The sequence below is a fragment of the Vanellus vanellus genome (assembly GCF_965231255.1).
Source record: "Vanellus vanellus genome assembly, chromosome: 8".
NCBI classification, from domain to species: Eukaryota; Metazoa; Chordata; class Aves; order Charadriiformes; family Charadriidae; genus Vanellus; species Vanellus vanellus.
The window spans coordinates 30,181,062-30,198,306 of NC_138913.1; the positions used below are offsets into that span (position 1 = coordinate 30,181,062).

The window sequence follows — 17,245 nt, forward strand, 5'->3', positions numbered from 1 at the left end:
GCTCCCGCGCGCGCGCACCGCCAGGAGGGAAGGGGCGGAGCGTCTCGGACCCGCTCCGCCCCCTCAGGCCCCGCCCCCGGGGGGCGTTGCCGGGAGGTGCGGCGCGGGGGCCGGCGCGCATGCGCCCCTCCTCGTTCCCATAGCAACCCGCCGGCCAAGGGTACGTGGGGGAGGGATCATCCGTGTGCTGGTAGGTCACGCACATCCCTCTTCTTTACCAAGATGGCGGCCGGCCCCTCGGCCTCGTACCCAGCATAGGCTTCGCTGCGGGCCTACTAGAGGTAAAGCCGGTACCGGCGCCCGGTGGCGTCGGCCGCGCGGGAGGGCGGCAGGGGGTGGGGAGCGCCTCAGGTAAGCGGGAGGAGGGCGCGGGCCCGGCTCGGCGGTCGGGCGGGTTCCGCTGCCTCCGACAAGATGGCGGCAGCAGAGAGACGGGCTCGGCGGGCGGAATGTCTAGCGAGCGGCCGGCTTTGCTCTATGGTCTCGGCCTTTCCCATTGGCGCGGGGTGGGCATAATAGTCTCCTCCTGCACCGCTGGTGGGCCCGAAAACTGAGTCCCCGGTCACCGGCCGCTCTGGAGAAGGGTTTGTGCCTCGCCTATGGCTCTTCAGGTGGAGCCAACCTCCTCTGTGGCAGAGGGGAAATGCTGCCTCTGCACTGAGCTGCTCTCTAGTCCTGTAGGGTGGTTTTATTGCAGGCTGATTATCGAACAGGGTGATCCAGCACTCGAACAGAGCTGAAGAGGGTTAAGCGCAAGGAGTTTATGATCCTTGGGCCCGGCTTGGCTCTTGCTGAAGTGGCTTGACACAGGATAAGCTGTGCTTGCCATGTTGGCTTTCCTCAAACGGTAGGAAGGATTCCCAACTGGCAAGAGCAATTCCTTCTACTGAAAGACAAGATGCAAGAGAACAGGTCATGCTGGGAACATTGGTAATTGCAACAGCAGTTCACTCATAACTGAGGAGATGAGCCAAGGCCCTTGAATTCACAGCTCTGGTTTAGAATTTGAATCCAAATTCACAACTCTGTGGCCAGGAAATGAAAATCGGAGACACTGGCAGTCCTAAGGAGTGTGAAGGAGTCAGTTCTTTTCCTACACTGTTGTGTAATGACGGAGAAAATTCTGCACACTGATATGTGCTGAATTGCTTTATTGCATGTTTTCTATTTAATAAGGCAAGTGAAGCTGCTGCCCGATGACTTAGTCTCCATTTTCCCTGCTGTTGCTATCCAAATGCCATGCAATTATTTTCAGTTAGAAGACAATTTAACAGATAGTATAACAGCTTTTTTTTCTTCTTCTTCTCCCAAACTAGACTGGAAACTGGTGTTTCGGATAACATTTCATATGTGGATTGGGTATCCCTCCCTCTGGTACAGTAATATACATCAGAGTCAAGGCAGGAAAGGAAGCAGCAACATAATTTGTAGCTGTGTGTCTACTAAAGTTCTACCTCTCCAAATCTTTGCCTATTCAGATTTAAGCTGTTAGGAAAACCAGCCTTTCTGTTTGTATGTGGGTTTTCGTGCAGCATTGCCCAAATCATAGGCAGGGCTACTCACATACCCAAGCCACAGAAAAATTCCCAACCTTTTCTTGCCAAAAAAGTCCACAGTAGTACAGTTTTTCACAGATTAGAATGACAGGCACAGGAAAAGCTCTCGCAAGATGTGGAGATAACAGTATCTGGAGGTCTGTAAATGTAGAGTGGTAAGAGGCAGTGTAACCATCTAGCCTGAGCTTTGCTACTGCGAGAAAATACAGTAAGCTTAGATCATTCTCAAAAGACAGTTTTCTAAGTAGCTTCTAAGAAACAGTTGAGAAAGATTACTCTGTGTTTGTTCTGTATAAATTGTTCCGGTGTTTCACTACTGATAGCATGACGCATACTCCTGTCTCCTTCTTCATTGCAAGTTAAGCTGATTTCTTGTCTTCTTTCCCTCCTCTCCCCCAATTCTGCCTGAAAAGGTGAAAAAATTATGACACTACTTGTTATGTGTTAAAGGTTCTTATGTTCCCTGCTTTTTCATTGATCTTACTTCTCTAGACTGGGATGACTGGGGGGGGGGGGGGGGGCAGAGATTTCCTCTTGATCTGGAATTGGATCACAACATTATCATTATGTTATGTAGGATAACGGTAACGATAGTAACTTATATTTGGGTAGGATGAGGGGAGTTGTTCTTAGTCAAGTAGCTTGTCTTTTTTTCCAGTTCACATTAAGCTGCTTCTGAAGACAGTGTGGTCTGTTAGAAGAGAGATTTGTAACCTTGGATCTGTAACCTTGTAGCTGTCATCAGAGTGGAGAGCCATCCCAGACACCCTGCTGGTGCAGTTCACACCTTTTCAAAGAAAATTGGTATTTTTTTTTGGTTACAAGATTTCAGTTGATACCACCCTTCCCCAAACATACTCTTCCCTTTGTGTATATAAGCATGTTAAGCTGATACAAATGCACTTAGGATTGCGCTACTGTGAGAATTCAGGCAATTCACCCAGGTCACTACCAGTCAGATAGTTAGAGCAGCCAGCAGTGGCACTGGGACCAGTCCACAGTGTTCAAGTGGTTTAAAAAGTTCATTCACCATGACTGAGAGGGTATCTGACAATCTGAGCCATGGATTTCTGTAGAATATCAGATTTACATGCAATTTTCTCTTAAAGTCACTCAACAGTGGTTCAACTTTGTTTTGCATTCAGGAATTCTAGAGGAGGAAATCCTCAGGTCTATACTGTGCAGATCTTATAAAATGAACCTTAAAGCAAAATAGTGAGACTCTGGCAAGTGTCCTCATGGGTGTTTTGAAACTGGCAAGCAGTGAAGACAGGGTCTGGAAACTGCCTTCGCACTTTCCTTGCTGCCAGAAAGAGAGAAGTTACATATCAGTCAGTCTCACCCTTCACAAGAGTAGGCACCCAAGGATAGCCTGGCAAGACACCGTAACAAGTACAAGCCTTTTAGTGCCCTGTGGGTCAAGCACAATAATCTGTAGCGTTACCCTTATGGAAATGCTGTTATAATCTTGACAAAGACTTGCGCTGCTGAAGAAGTTGCAACAGGGCTTTTCAAAGTGGGCTGAGAAAGGCATGTTCACCCAGGATGTAACGAGTCTAACTTGTCCAAGAACATGTTACTGAGAGGCCCATAATACTTTTGCAACATGGGTCTGTGCAAGAATTAAGTAGGTGTTATTTGTATTAAAATATGAAAACAGATAAAGAAGAGATAGGAGAGTAAAACCCAGCTGCAGGATTAGACCTCTGTTACTCTTCCTAGTTACCCTAACCTTGAAAGAAGAGTGCATTAGGCTGTATTGTGTAGAGTGGTGGGGTTTGCTGGTGGCTTTTTGTTTTGCATACTGATTTCTCTGGGGCATTGGTCTAGAAGCTGTTCCAGTGGAGTCTGTCTTACCAGGAGGCTGTGGTATTTGCTGTGGGCTGTGAGACTGCATTTGGGCTGGAAGGGAGGGTCCAGGTCAGTAGGGCCTGTTGAGGGGGAATTGTGGAGGAGATGGTCCCCAGGCCCCAGGTGCTTATGCTAGGCTGGTAATTAAGGCAAGTGCCTGGTGTCCCCAGTTTGGGGCTTGTTTAAAGAGCTCTTTTCATTTTAGAAATTCCTAGTTTTGGAAGAATAATTTTGAGTTACAGGCCTTATCCTGGGTGTGGAATTATACCTGAGAGAGTTCAGCATGTGGGTTTATATTTGTCTTTCTTTTAAAGCTAAAGGACAGCTTGTTTATGTCCTAAAAATCTGCTATTAAAATCTTGTGATTTACATTGCCATCTTAAATGGAAAAGTCCTGCATGCCTAATAATTCTAGTGACCTTTTTCCCCATCTTCTGTCTGTGAACTCATATTGCTTCATAACTCTCATGGTGTGACTTCAGTGGAAGAGAATCAGGGAGTCACGTTGAAAAAAAAGATGTATCGGTAAACAAGGAGGAAAAGTTCTAGCCAAACCAGTGGGGAAAGCTTCTTTATTTAGAATACTTTATGTGTGTAGAAGACTTTGAGTTGGTAGATTTATGTGTTTAAGGTTTTAATTCTAACAAGGAAAGATAGTCAGGCTGTGATAAGTGTTCTGGGTTTATTTCATTTCATAAGAAACTTATGTGTTTTAAAGCCAAAGGGGTTCTTTTTTCCATCACTTCAGAGTTTCTGGCTAAACAAGTTCTGGTATTTTCCCAGCAGTCTCTCAGAGATACGAGTGTCCTTTCTAGGAGCTACCGTATAATACAGATACTTCTCTTTGAACTTGCTGGTTGACATCACTTGTCTCTCACGGCTGGTTCAATTTTGTTGAATCTCGCATCTGGTAGTTCTTTCAAGCTTTAAAGATGCCTACTAATATTTTGCAAATTATTACTAAATATATTAGCATGTAAATAACTTAGGTACATGTATACCTCGCAGTACTAATTTCTTGACATCAGCTGATTTAAAAAAAAAAAAAACAAAACTGATTTGGTTTAATCTCAGTGCGCTGCCACTTTGTCTTGTGTCTGTGGAAGTGGGCAGTCAGGGTCCAGCGGCCCCATGGGTGCGAAGGGCTGACCTTGTCCACAGCTGCCCCTACAGCCGGAGCTGGCTGTGTTGCTGAGGCAGCCGCGGAAGCATGTCGCTCTTTTGTGAGGAGCAGGGGTTGAGGCAAGGAGCTACGTCCAGCTAGGGTAACAAAAGAGGCGCTTGCAAAGCAGCTGGCAGAAAAAAAACCAGGGGGAAACCTGAGAGAAAAGAGGGACCACAAAAGGCTCGGTTAGAGGAAATCGTAATGAGTTTAACTTCAGCGGAAAAACAGCACTGGAAGAAGGGAAGGGATTGGTTCAGTAGCTGTAAGACACCAAGAAATGATGATTCACAGGAAAAGTTTTGCCTTTGAGAGGATTGAATAGCACAGTAATATTCATGCGACCTTCCTTAAATGACGCTGTTTAATTTAATTGTAAAGTAAAATGGATTTACTTGTTGACGCAAAATGGAAGTAGTACCAGATTCTCTTACACTCAGCAGCACAACGTCTGGAACTGTTTTCCACCAACAGTTTTGTTGTCTTTATTGAAGATTATTCACTGATGAGAAAGAACATTTGGGAATAGTTCGGGGATGGAACTGATACATCTATTTAGCATTAGTGGAAGAAAAGAAAACAAACACCCAAACAAAAAAACAAACCCCAAAAAAACAGACTTCCACAAGTGACTGCCATATAAACATGTCATAAATTGGAGTGATTCAGGTAAAAGCATCCACGTGTATAATTTGTGTGTACACTGTACCTTTTACCTGCACAAGAAATATCTGATGGAAAATTTCTGGAAGCAAGGGCTGTATCATGACAATGGATACTCATGTGCTGTAGCTCTGCATTTAGTAGTCTGATATCCCAGCAGCTAACTGGATTTTAAGGAGGAAAGACTTGGGACCCTGTAGTATTTTGACTATTACTGTTCAGCGAGGAGGTGGCAGGACACAGCCTTGTCCCAGTGTTATTTAGCTGATAATTGCTTGTTGGGGACTCTGTCAAAGCCCCTAAAAATGCTGTCTGACCCATACATATTGGGACTCTGGTTTTAAAGGAAGGTTACCAGTGTCATATCTCACAGGAAACGTCATGAGGTGGGTATGGCTAGCTTTCATAAAGCTAACCTCTGGCATATTTTTCATCGAGGTTTGGATAACTGGAATAATCTTCTTGCATCATTCAAATGGCAGGCTTGGTTTAGAGTATTGGCACCTCGCATAGGCATCATTCCCCTGTCCCTTTTCCCCCACCCTGCTAGTTTCGGTTGACTGGTATTTCAAAAGTTTTGCAGTGGGTTGTCTGAAAAAATTAATAAAGACCTTTTTTTAGAGGAACACTGAACACCTTCACATCCGTTGCTTGATTCCAGTGGTACCACCTGCAGTAGTACCACTTGCTGGTTCTCTTCCTATTGTTTCTGGTACTGTGTTTCTGTCTATGCCTGCGTTTCTCGCGCTAAGAATTAAACTGGATATTTCACAAAATAAACTGGATATTTGCCAAAGATGAGTGACAAACAAAGCCTAGGCCTGGCTGTGCAGCAGGAACAGGGACATCAGGCTTGGGGTGGATACCTGGGTAGAGTTAGGAAGAAGGAAGACAGTAAGGGTCAGAGTTGATGCAAGGAAGATTTCCCCACTGGCAGGGACAGAGCAAGCCCCAGTGGGGCAAGAAGCCAGGCTTGACTGAGATGGACTTGTCGCTGGTTGACTTAGCTGCAGCCTTGGGTGAGGAGTGGGGTGTCTGTGTCTCTCCAGTGGGCGCTGGGGATGGTGTGGGCTGTCTGAGCTCCCCTGCCCTTCCAGAGAGGGCAGTGGGGCTCTGCACTTTACAAACCGGGCCCCAACTGTTTCCATTGCGCAGTAGAAAGTAAGTTTGCTGTTATCTCTGTTCAAGTGATAAAGTTGAAAACCTGTGTTGGAACAGTTGAAAGCTGAGAAGAACAACTCACAGAGCAAGCAGGGTGAAAGTACGGATGGGAACATGTTATGGTTGGCCTGTTATTGCATGTGCTTTTGTTTTCAAAATGAATACTTCAGTGGTTGGTATAGCCTGCTGGGATTTAGGTACATGGTCTTACAAGGACCCTTGAAATCTCTGGAGAATAGCAAGCTGTAGATACGTGACTGTCGCTTAATGGTAGAGCTGGTTAAGTAGCATTGAGAAAGCTTAAAAGTAAAGTTTGACACCTCCTCTTACAAATAGTTTCATGAAATTAAAATACTGAGTTGATGGCTCTGATTGTGGCAGAGCTGCGGCTAAAAATGGGAACAAGCAGTGAGTATTTAAAAAGTTTAGAGGTTCTTGAAAATTTAAGAAATCTTAACCCCTCTATTGTATTTGAAAACTCGTATTGCTCAGGGCACTAGTCTGTTAATCCAAAAGACAATAACAATGTGTGGGTGGAGGACTGTACAGCATGAGGTATCAAAGCAAAAAATTTGTACCTAAAATGGCACGTGTACCTGTCTAGTTTAGCCCAAAGATGAGCAGGGTGGGACTGGATGGAAATGATTCAGTTATGAAAAGAGGCTTTAAGCGTAAAATAATATTATTTGTAACAATTAGTGGAAATAGTTTTACTCTGGGTTCTCGCTATCTCTCTCTCTCTTCTTTCATAGCAGGCTTAGAGTGGCCTTGCAGATTTGGAAGAGAAGACTGTCTGGTTTTTTCACTGTCGGTTTAGATCACCGTGATGTAATTCTGTCTAACACATGAAGAGCCTTTTGCTTGGCCTAGTAGAGATTAGGAATTAGTGCTTGTCTGTGGATATGTTGAGCCCCTGTTGCATGTGCTATGAATAGGACAAAGGGAAGGATGTGCTTAAATAGTGAGGGTCCTATCATCGCTTTTAAAAAGTGGCTGTTGGAATCACATCTTTACTTTAATGCCTCTTCAGAGGAATTGTTGTCAAACTGAAGATTATTTTTTTTTCCCAGTTTTAAATTGTTCCTTCCCTCTCCAAACAAAGCACTAGCCTCCCTGCAACTATTTTATTCTTTTGAGGTTTTTGTTTGTCACAATAGTGCTAACTTTTCTATTTTTTATTTTCAAGCTGCTTATTGTAACTGAAAGATAGAAATAAAGGAAAAAAACCCTACAAAATTGGAGTCTTGTGAAGCCATGTGACTTGGGGAACTGGAACTTGGAGGAAAACATACCAAAGCACATACAAAGTTTATAAAAATGGAGCTCTGGCATTCTCTTAAGTCTTCGTTATCCAATAAACATTAGTAACTGAGGAATCTTTAAAACCTTTCAAGGAGCCATGAACAACCTCACTTAGGTTTTTCTGTACAATACCTAGAATCAAAGTGGCTAAGCAAGATATTTTTAAAAAGCCACAAACAACCAAAATCAAACAAAATAGACAAAAATCAATGTCTGTTTACAGTTTCCATGCATAAGTTGCAAATTGTCCCCCTGCCCCTCTGAAAAATGTCACTTGGGATGTCACATATACTTTGCCACTTTTTTTTTTTTATTTGCTATACATATTTACCTAATTGAGTCTCTGTGAAAAGAAGCGATTGTTGTCTTTTTAAACTGCCATAAGCAGGTCCTTAAATTCTGCCCTGCAAAACATCAGCCTAAGAGTACCTGTAGGAGGCCTTTAGGGAGCATGGTGACATGTTCAACCTAAGGGACCCAATCAGCTTTGATTTTTCTAAACATATAATGGTTAATGTGAAAAAGGGTAGGTTCAGGGCTTATAAGTCCCTTGCCTTTCCAAGCAACATGATAGGTAGTGCATGAGAGGTTCTGGCAATACCTCTTAAAAAAAAAAAAAAAATTGCCACGTGTTCATTTTATATTGCAATTGCCAAGGGAGAGGGAACAAGAGAGACTGAAAAGGTAAACAAAAGAACTCCAACCCAGTAGCCAAAGGAGAGCGAGGGGAAAGTTTCCTTTTGAAGAACAGAAAGGAAATAGTGTGTGCTTTGTTCTGCAGTATCTCCGCAATCCTCACTTCTTGGATAACTGTGGTATTTAACTGCAAGTATCCAAGCAGGCTTTGGGAAGTAGCTCTCAGCTAATTATTTGTGGGAGATTTTTTTTTTTTTTCTTCTGCAGTGCAGGTTGAACAGAGACCGGTGCTGCAGCACCACTCTGAAAGCACCTGTGTCTGATGAGCATGCACACTGGTGGTAATTTAATTAAAAAGCAAGTTCAGATCAGCATAAAGAGCCAAAATTGAAATGAACGGTTCTGACTGCAAGTAAGAAACCTTTCTCACTGTTAGGATAGTCAGGTATTGGAATAGGTTGCCCAGAAAGTTTGTGCAGCTTTGAAGGTTTTCAAGATCTGACTGAATGGCCTGATCTGACCCTGCTTCATGCAGAAGGTTGGACCTCCAGCCTGTTGTCAAATGTTTTGAATTTCTGTGATTTCTTTCACCTCTGCCACTTTGTGCTATTGCCACTTTCCAGTTAATGTATCAGGAATCTTTGTTTTCTGAATCTCTTGCCCATTTTTGAGTCAAATCAGTGTTTTGATTTACTGTGAAACTGTAAAGCAATACAGGAAGATACTTTCTTTAAAGTATTTATTGGCTTTCCAAGGCCAAGAACCTGAAATTTACTGGTACTATGACAACCTGTTCAATTCCTAAATTTGCCTATAACCATCTCCAAAATACAGGTGGGAAATTCACCTCAGTTGTTCCTGGACTGAATGTATTATTTTTGTTTTCATCTCATTCCATTTTATCTATTCCATTTTATCTTGGTTATTTGAAATCCTAACTTCTCCTGAAAGCCAAGTTTGTGTTAAATAATCAGATTTCTCTTCCAGTGTAAGTGAAAGGATGGACTCTGACCTGTCCTCTGTGGCTTCCTTTTGCTTTTGGATTGATTTTATTAAACTGTCCATCGACTTTCTTCCTCATCTCTGAAATGGCATTTGTTTTGTCATAGCACCTGGCATCTGAGGATCACCACGTTCTGAACAACCTGAAATGAAATAATGAGTCCACAGAGTAAATCAAGAGCACTGTGCATGCACAGCCAGGGCAACCAAGAGAATTTCACTGGTCAATTCACTAAATCGGCAGCAAAACTAAGAGTAGAGCTCAAGTCTCTTGACTGGTTTGTCTGCATTGACCACTAAATCTGGTTTTCGCACAGTGTCCCCATGTAAATCATGCTTATCTACCCCTTAACTAGCAATTTTTCCTCTCTCTGCAGTCAGAGGGCTTGAAGCTACTTGTTCACCCTAGAACTCTGTCCCCACCAGTAGGTTGCTCCTGTTCTTCCTATCTATTTTGCTCACCCCTTTTTATAGAGCACCCTGTGATAGTCTAGGAAGGGCAGTGTATATATTTTTTTTGCTAGCTGATGGTTGCAGATGGTTGCATAATTTTACTGTCAGGCTGCCCAGGAAATAAACAGGTCTTTTAAACAACCATTTTGGCCTGAGAGGCTTGCTGAGGTTAGTCATCTTCCTTCGATGTCTGGTCACCTCTTCTCCCTGTGCAAGAGAATTGCCCTCGATAAACAATGTAGGTTTACCAGGAGAAATGCAAGTGGTGTTGCACTCCCCTGGGACCCCTTATTTATACCACCTAGGTCCCATGTGAGACGAACACGTGCAGCTGCTCGTCCTGCTTCCACCTCCCTCCCTTCATTTGGGATTCGTGTATTGGCTCGGATAGACTTTTTCTACCAGCAGTTCTCTACTTGGGTATTTACAGTGGGTCTCTGAGGATGGTGGGGTTGCATTAAGTACAGCCGAGGGGCAGAACGTAGCCTACAGAATCATTTCTTCATAGTAGTGATGCGTGAATGGGGGAGAGAGGTGCCTGACTTGCACGTCCCTGGAAGCTTCCTTCCTCGTGGCAAATAAAGAAAATCCGGTCTCAAAGTCACTGTGACATAAGCAACGTGGACACACATTCAGTCATTTTTTTGTGATGAAACTTTTTTCATTCTCTTAGCAGAAAGATCTATATAATTTGACCCTTAACTTCCATTTAATAGAGGTTTTCCTGTAGAAATAAAAACGTTCTGTTGGAAGATCCCATGGCAAGCCACAGTGATAGCTTTAGAGCCCAGAGGCATATCTTGCTTGCTTTGGCTGAGAACCTCAGTACTCTCTGGCATACAAGTGCCCTGCGTCCTGAATCCTCTTCCACTTTTTTCTAGTACGATCCAAGGCATTCCCCTGCCCCTTTTCTCTTCATGTCACTGGTGAGGGATGTGCTGAAATGGATACTTTCACAGGTAGTTCTTTTGTGGTGGTCTCTTGACTTCAGCGTGTGGGATAAGCACCCAGAGTACCAAAAGGGTGCTTATTTGTACAGTTTTAGAAATCTGGAGTTATATTTAACAGGAAATAAAGTCACAGCACACACTCTTTGGAGCATACTTGGGTCGCTTTCCAAATAAGGCTTGCAGTTTCTGGCAGGAAAAATAGGGATCTCTACTAACAACAGAAAATAGGAACAGGCTAGAAGAAATCCTTTGCAAAATCCTAGCTCAGCTGAGGGTGAATGTGCCAGGAAAGACCAACCTTTTTGTGGTCTCTGCTCTGGTGGTTTAAGGAGCTGAAAGCTTCCTCTCCCTTCCCCAAGAGTCCTGGGGTGGTGTGATTACAGAAAGCTTTTTAACTCCTCAACCTTTGCTTTCACACTGGTGAACGCATGTTCCAAAAAACCAAGCCCCAAACCTGTTCAGTGTGAGTTTTATCTCTGTGTGCATTTCATGTTTTTGCTGGTCCCATTTCTGTGTCCTCCCTCAGACTGGTGATATAAGCTGCCAATTTGATAAGCTGTGGAAACTGTGGATTGCCCAATCCTTCACCCTTTCTCTTGCACATTGGTGCTCTTTTGGGGAGGCTTCCTTTTCAGTTGTTCCCGCAAGTCAGTGAAACCAGGGTCTGTCATAATGCTGCCAAAATGTGGGATGCTAGAGGGAGAGGGGTGGGTTAGTGTGTTTGTGAAGGGGTTGGGTACCTTCTTCTATCTCTTTTCCCCTCAGCTACCAAAAATTCCTATGCCTGGCTTATAAAGGAGCCATTTTACACACAGCTCCATGACAAACTTTTTTTTTTTTTTTTTTTTTTTTTTATGTGAGATTGCACTTGTGGGCAAGTGGACAGAACAGGCAGCAAGCAGCCCCTGCAGGCTTCTCTCTACTCATACCCTATTGCCTTACTTAAGGAGAGGGACAGGGTGGGACACGGATGGTCAATGTTGTGCCGGCAGGAAGAGCGGCAGGTTGAAACAGGCCTTCTAGCACCCTCTAAATGTGCTTTTGTCCATGCACAGAACACTTCTGTACTTACTGAATGTGGAAGGAAAGGTGAGCTCTCTCCCCCACCACCACCCTCTCTCCCTGTGGAAGATCTTCCTCTAAGGAGAAGAGCCCATGATGGTTTTCCTTCAGCAGAAATCATTATTTGAGGGTGGTACGCAGTGAGATGTTCTAGGCCTTCCAGTAACTTCTGGGCCTGGCAGGCTTCCCTCCTACCACTTGCAGCTGCAAATAAAGAGAGAGTTACAGAAACACGTGGAGAGGATTCCCTCTTAAACAGTCCTGGAGAGGAAGCTGTGATAAAAGCCAGAAATCCATAATGTCCTAGCAAGCCCAGTTGCTGCAGCAACATTACATAGACAGAGCAGGAGAGGGCTGTATGGTTGTCCCATAGGCACAAGGTGGCATGTCCCCACAGAGGGCTGCTGCTGAACCAGATAATGAGATGGAGTTGCGGGAGAAGGATGTTGGTTTCAGTAAGATGCCCTAGTTTGGGGGTTGTGATGCTCCTCTGGTCCCCCGGCACAGGGGATCGCAGTACTTACCCATGTCGGAGTTAATTGGATGCAGTGAAGTTAGAGCGTTGAAAGGAGGCTGTTTGCTTTGCGCTGGGGAGATAAACACGAGGGAGTGAAAGCACCAGAAAAGCATCATGCACCTCGAGCGAGGTTCAGAGTGCTAGGCTCCAAGTCCTAAATTACAACCCACACCCCACATACCCCCCCCCCCCCGCACTCCCAGCTGCTGCCTGGAAGCAGAAGTGTCCAAAGTCTGGAGGTGCTGCAGTTTGCCCAGGTCCCCGAAGCTCTGTTTTTGCACGAGCCACCTCTCTTGATAGGCACCAGGCTGCTTGCGTGTCTTACGGGGTGCCGCTGGCATCCACAGCCCAGACGTTTTTTGTCGGAGGAGCCCGAGCCAGCTCTTGGAGTGTCTATGACGTGGCAGCAGTGGTTGCTGCCTTTCCATGCGGCAGCCCCATGCTTGGAGCGGTATCCCTGCATCCTCGCAGAGACCGACAGACTTTTTGAAGAGAGGCCGGGACAGGGGGGAGATGGATCATCATGGTGCCTGGGCAGGGTGTCAACTCTTAACAACCATTCTCCTCCTCCTGTTAACATACTTCCTGATTTCACCCACAAGTGTATTTTTATTTACAGTGATAAACTGTTTGTGTCAAAAAGTTCAAGTGCTTTAAGGGTGTCCTCCCAGCTGCAGGATTAAAAGAGGAAAACCAGAGAAATCTGCTTTTGTTCAGTAATAATAAGTAATCTTAATTTTACTTAAAGCTACATACCATCCATGTTTCCATAAATACAGTGCATGAATATCTATAAAAATTACTGCATGTAGTCAAAAGCAGTTATTCCAAAGACCTCACATTTCTGTGGTCAGAGCTCCCCAAAGCAGGTTCTTGCGTTTAGTTTGCCAGGGTCTGGAAGAGAGCAGGGCGTGAATGAGAAAACCAGTTGCTAAGTGCAAGTTATGAATGATGAGGAAAATTAATCCTGTGTAGGAAAACGGGCAGAGACTGAGCTAATGCAAAAATCGGTTCAAATTCCATGTATTTTTACACTGATGGGGCCTTTTTTTTTTCCTTCAGTTCCCTGAGGGTGCAGGGCTAATAATTAAAAACATCTATATTGCATAAACTTTAATAAACATCCTCTCTGCAGGAAAGGAGAGTATTGTGCTTGCTGGCTTGCCTTTCCCTTCCTTCACTCATCCCCCTTTCCAAATTAAAGATTGGAATAAGGAGAGGGGCTCTTTTTAAGGGGGGGATTTTTTTAATCTTGCCTTGCCCCTTCTCCTGTCTGTAACCTCAGCATCGTGTAGCTGCTGCTTTGGCACAGGGAGGAGGAGAAGGGCTGGAGCCCCGGTGTCCTTGGCCACTCGTGGGACGGGACACAAGCCCTGGCTGCTTGCTGCTCTCCGGTGCCAGCTGCCCTGCCTGAAACCGGCCTGGGTAATTCTCCGCTCTGGGGAGCGGAACCCACTCGCGGGTGGAACCCACTCGCGGGTGGATGCCACCCGCGGTTCTCCTCCCTCGCCGTGCAGCCCCGCGGGCCGGGCCGCTGCTCTGCTCCGCTCCGCTCGGCCGCGGCGGGGCACGCGTGGCGGGCCGGCCCCGCCGGGAAGGGGCATGTCCCGCTGACGTGCGGGCCGGGGATTGGCAGCGGCGCGGCCTATATAGGCGCCGGGGCGGGCGCCGCGCCGCTCTCCCAGGAGCGCTCCGGTTCTCCAGCAGGGCGGGCGAGCGGGCACCGGCCGGAGTGAGTCACGGGGGACGGGGAGGGGGGGGGGCGGCCCCCTCCGCCGCGGCGCCGACGTGGAGGCTGGCGGGGCGGGGGAGAGCGGCGCGGCGCGGCCCGGCCCGGCGCGGCCTCGCTTCCTCCCGCTGGGCACCGGGAAACTCCGGGCCAACTTCCCGCCGGCCGGGCCGGGCGAAGTCCTGCGGGGGCGGCGCGGGGTGGGGGGAACGGGACACGGCTGTGCCGGCCGGCGGGTAGCGCCGGGGCCGGGCTGATGGAGACGCCGGGCCCCGCGGGGAGGGGGCGACGCGGCGGGGACCCTCTCTATGCCGGGAGGAGGAGAAGGGGGAAGCGGCGCGGTCGGGGCGGCTCCACATCGTCCCCGGCCGTCGGTGGGTTCGCGCCTGGTACGAGCCCAAACGGTCGGCGTCGGGCGTTCGTTCAGCGCCGGCGGCGGGCAGCCTTCCCCGGGATCGCGGGGGCCGAGCGGCTCCGCTCCTGTCGCGACTCGAGGGGCGAGCGCCCCGGCCTCGCTCCCTGGGCCACCGAGCGGGCGCCGGGAAGGTGCTAACGCCGCGCTCGGCGTAGGCCGTGCCCGCCGCCGGCGGCCGCGGAGCCGCGCTCGGGGGCTGTCACCGGTCCCCCCTCTTCCTCCCCGCCCCCCCCCCCCCGCGCTGGAGCACCTTTCCCCCGCTGGCCTGACGCGGCCGCCCCCGGGCCGGGGCGGTCCCTGCCGCGCTGCCGGCCCCGTTCCCGCAGGGGCGGTGCGTCGGGGCGTCCCCTGCCGCTCGGCCCCGCGCGGGTGACAGCGGGGACCCGGCCGGGCCCTTTAAGGGCGCCGCCCCGCCCCGCCGCCGCGCCCCGCCCCCGGTGCCGGCAGTGCTGAGGTGGCGCTGGCGGCGCCGCCCGCCCCGGCCCGCGGGGCCCGGCGGCTCCCAGGCCTGGCCCCAGCCGGGGCGCCTCTCCGCCCGGTCCCCGCCGCCCGCGCCCTTGTCCCGGGGGAGGCGGGCGGGGTGGCGGCCCGGGGCGCCCTCCGAGGCCGGCTGTCCCTCTCGGTGCGCGGCCCCAGCGAGGAGCAGCGGCCGGGAGGCCTCAGGGGGGGCGGGTGTGTGTGCACGTTGTGGGCCCAGGGCTCCTGTCCCAGGCAGGCGGGGACGGGGCTAGTGGAAGAGTAAATACTGGGGAGAGGTCAGGTGGAAGCCCGGCTGCGTCCCAGGCACCAGTCGTGCTGCGCTCTCGGGTGTGCTGCTTCAGGAACCGGAGCGAAGGGAAAGACTCCGTCCTGCTGCACAGCAGCTCTCCACCTGCATGATCCTCCCGAAAACCAAGGGGCCTGGGCCTCCAGTGCCTGGGAGAGACAGCTGGCTTTCAGAAAGCAAGTGTTTTCGTGTGTGAGCGCTCACCTACCAAGAGATCACCCTGCCCTGGCTGAACATCTGAGAGAGGACAGTGGCTGCCACAACCAGCCCAGCCCCACTGCTGTGTGCGATCCTAGCTGCACCTGATTGCAGCTACCTCGATTAACAAAATGCTATTATTTTTATTCAATACAGTTTTAAATAATGCGTAACTGATGTTTCTGTCCACAAGCACTGATGGTATTGGCAGTGTAACTCATGACACTGCTTTTGTTTCCCTTCATACAACTGTTTCCCGTGTGGTTAGGTCTGGCCCTTGCTGGAGGTTATTTTTAGGATGATTTCGTTCTCTTTATTTTAAGTGCGCTCTAGACTTCTGAAACTTCTTTTGGCGCACAAAGCTAGTGCTACAGACAGTGTATAAACTAGGCAGCTTAAAACCTGTTGACCCAGTCAGCCACACGCTGGTGTGACGTAGCTGTAACCTTAGTTTCAAAACCTAAAGTGGGAAGTCAAGGAGGTGTGGGCTCCAAATGCAATGCCTGAGCTGTTGGTTTTGACGTTACGTTTAAAATACCATTCTGATGGCTGCCTCCGATGTTGGCCAGAGATGAATCCCTGAGGCCTGCAATATACCAGATGTTTAAGGTTACTGCAGATGAAGAGAATTTGTTCTTAGCTTTCTGTATGGGTGACGAAGCAGAAATTCATATGGATAAATGCCGCCCTTAGGTTTCTTTGAATGTCGAGCTGTTCTCTGAGGTGGGGGCTCCAAGGAAGATCTCTGCAGCAGGTGTAAACACAGTGAAACCAGCAGCTGTGCCTTGAGGTCGTGGCTCTCGGGCAGGCACTATATTGGGTGTCGTCCACTGACTTCTCGTCCTTACCCTCCTCTAATGAACAGAGCACATGCAAGATGAGCCAGGTGGTGTTTTCCTGAGAAATGAGAGTGAAAAGTACATCCATAGCGTTAGCAAGGCTCTAGCCAGACCTTTGCAGCTGCTGTGATGTCTAGGATGCTTTTCGCTCCTGCCCTCGTTCCTGTCCGCAGCTTGCCGTGAGGTGGTGGCACCCTCAATAGCGACCCAACGGGCTGGAGGAGCCGACGGCTGAGTCTGCGGGCCTTGCCAGAATAGTCTGGGACAGGTGCTGTGCCGCTATCGCGCTTTCCTTGGTTCTGCAGCAGCTTGAGCTGCTCAGTCGTGTACCATGGACATGTAACCACGTGTTCCACCATGGAGAACTCAGGTATTTTTCTGAGATCAGATTACTAGCCACCCTTTCGTGTATATTTTGCAGAGCCTCTGCGTGCTGTGGTTCAGACAGCACGGCTGGCTGGCTGTCCTAGTAGCTGCCACCTGGTAGTAGCAGATCGTTACAGGATTAATTGCAACATTAGTTCTATTGCTTTGACGAGGCAGGTGGTGTTGCCTTGTGCCTGATAAGAGGCATGTTGAAGTAGGGGAGAACAGTCCAGCCTCCACTGAGGTGCACATCAGGCCTGTATGGCCCAGCTGCATTACTGCTCTCCTTGTGCTTCCCTCCTTCTGCCACTGTCGCCTTCCCTTACTGTGTCGCAATGAAAGCACGCTGTGGGACACCACGTCAGTGACACAGTGGTTTTGGGAGTCTTTTCTGGCATGCTGGGAGGTCAGAAATGGCAACTGTCAGTTTACTGAACAGTGTCTGAGTCTGCTGTTCAGAAGAAGGTCCAAGCAGCACTGCAGGGTTTGTGTGGGACAGGGACCTCTCACACCATGAGCAGTCAGAGGCACTGGATTTTAGGAGAGTGCAAGCCCTGCAAGAGCACGTATAACCACTGGGGGGAACTCCAGGTGTGGGGAACTGTTGTACATCTGGG

At 48.5% G+C, this 17,245-nt stretch overlaps 1 protein-coding gene across 2 annotated transcripts in view; it reads left to right on the top strand.

Moving 5' to 3' along the window:
* The first annotated feature begins 173 nt into the window (after window positions 1-173).
* Window positions 174-17,245, top strand: part of HDLBP (high density lipoprotein binding protein) — a 39,790-nt gene continuing 22,718 nt past the window's right edge. The window contains exon 1 of one of the 2 annotated variants that reach the window (XM_082487237.1): window positions 174-281. The gene's annotated coding sequence lies outside the window, so the exon portion shown is untranslated. Of the gene's footprint in view, window positions 282-13,989; window positions 14,048-17,245 lie in introns of those variants that run through there. The other variant, XM_082487238.1, reaches the window with a different exon arrangement.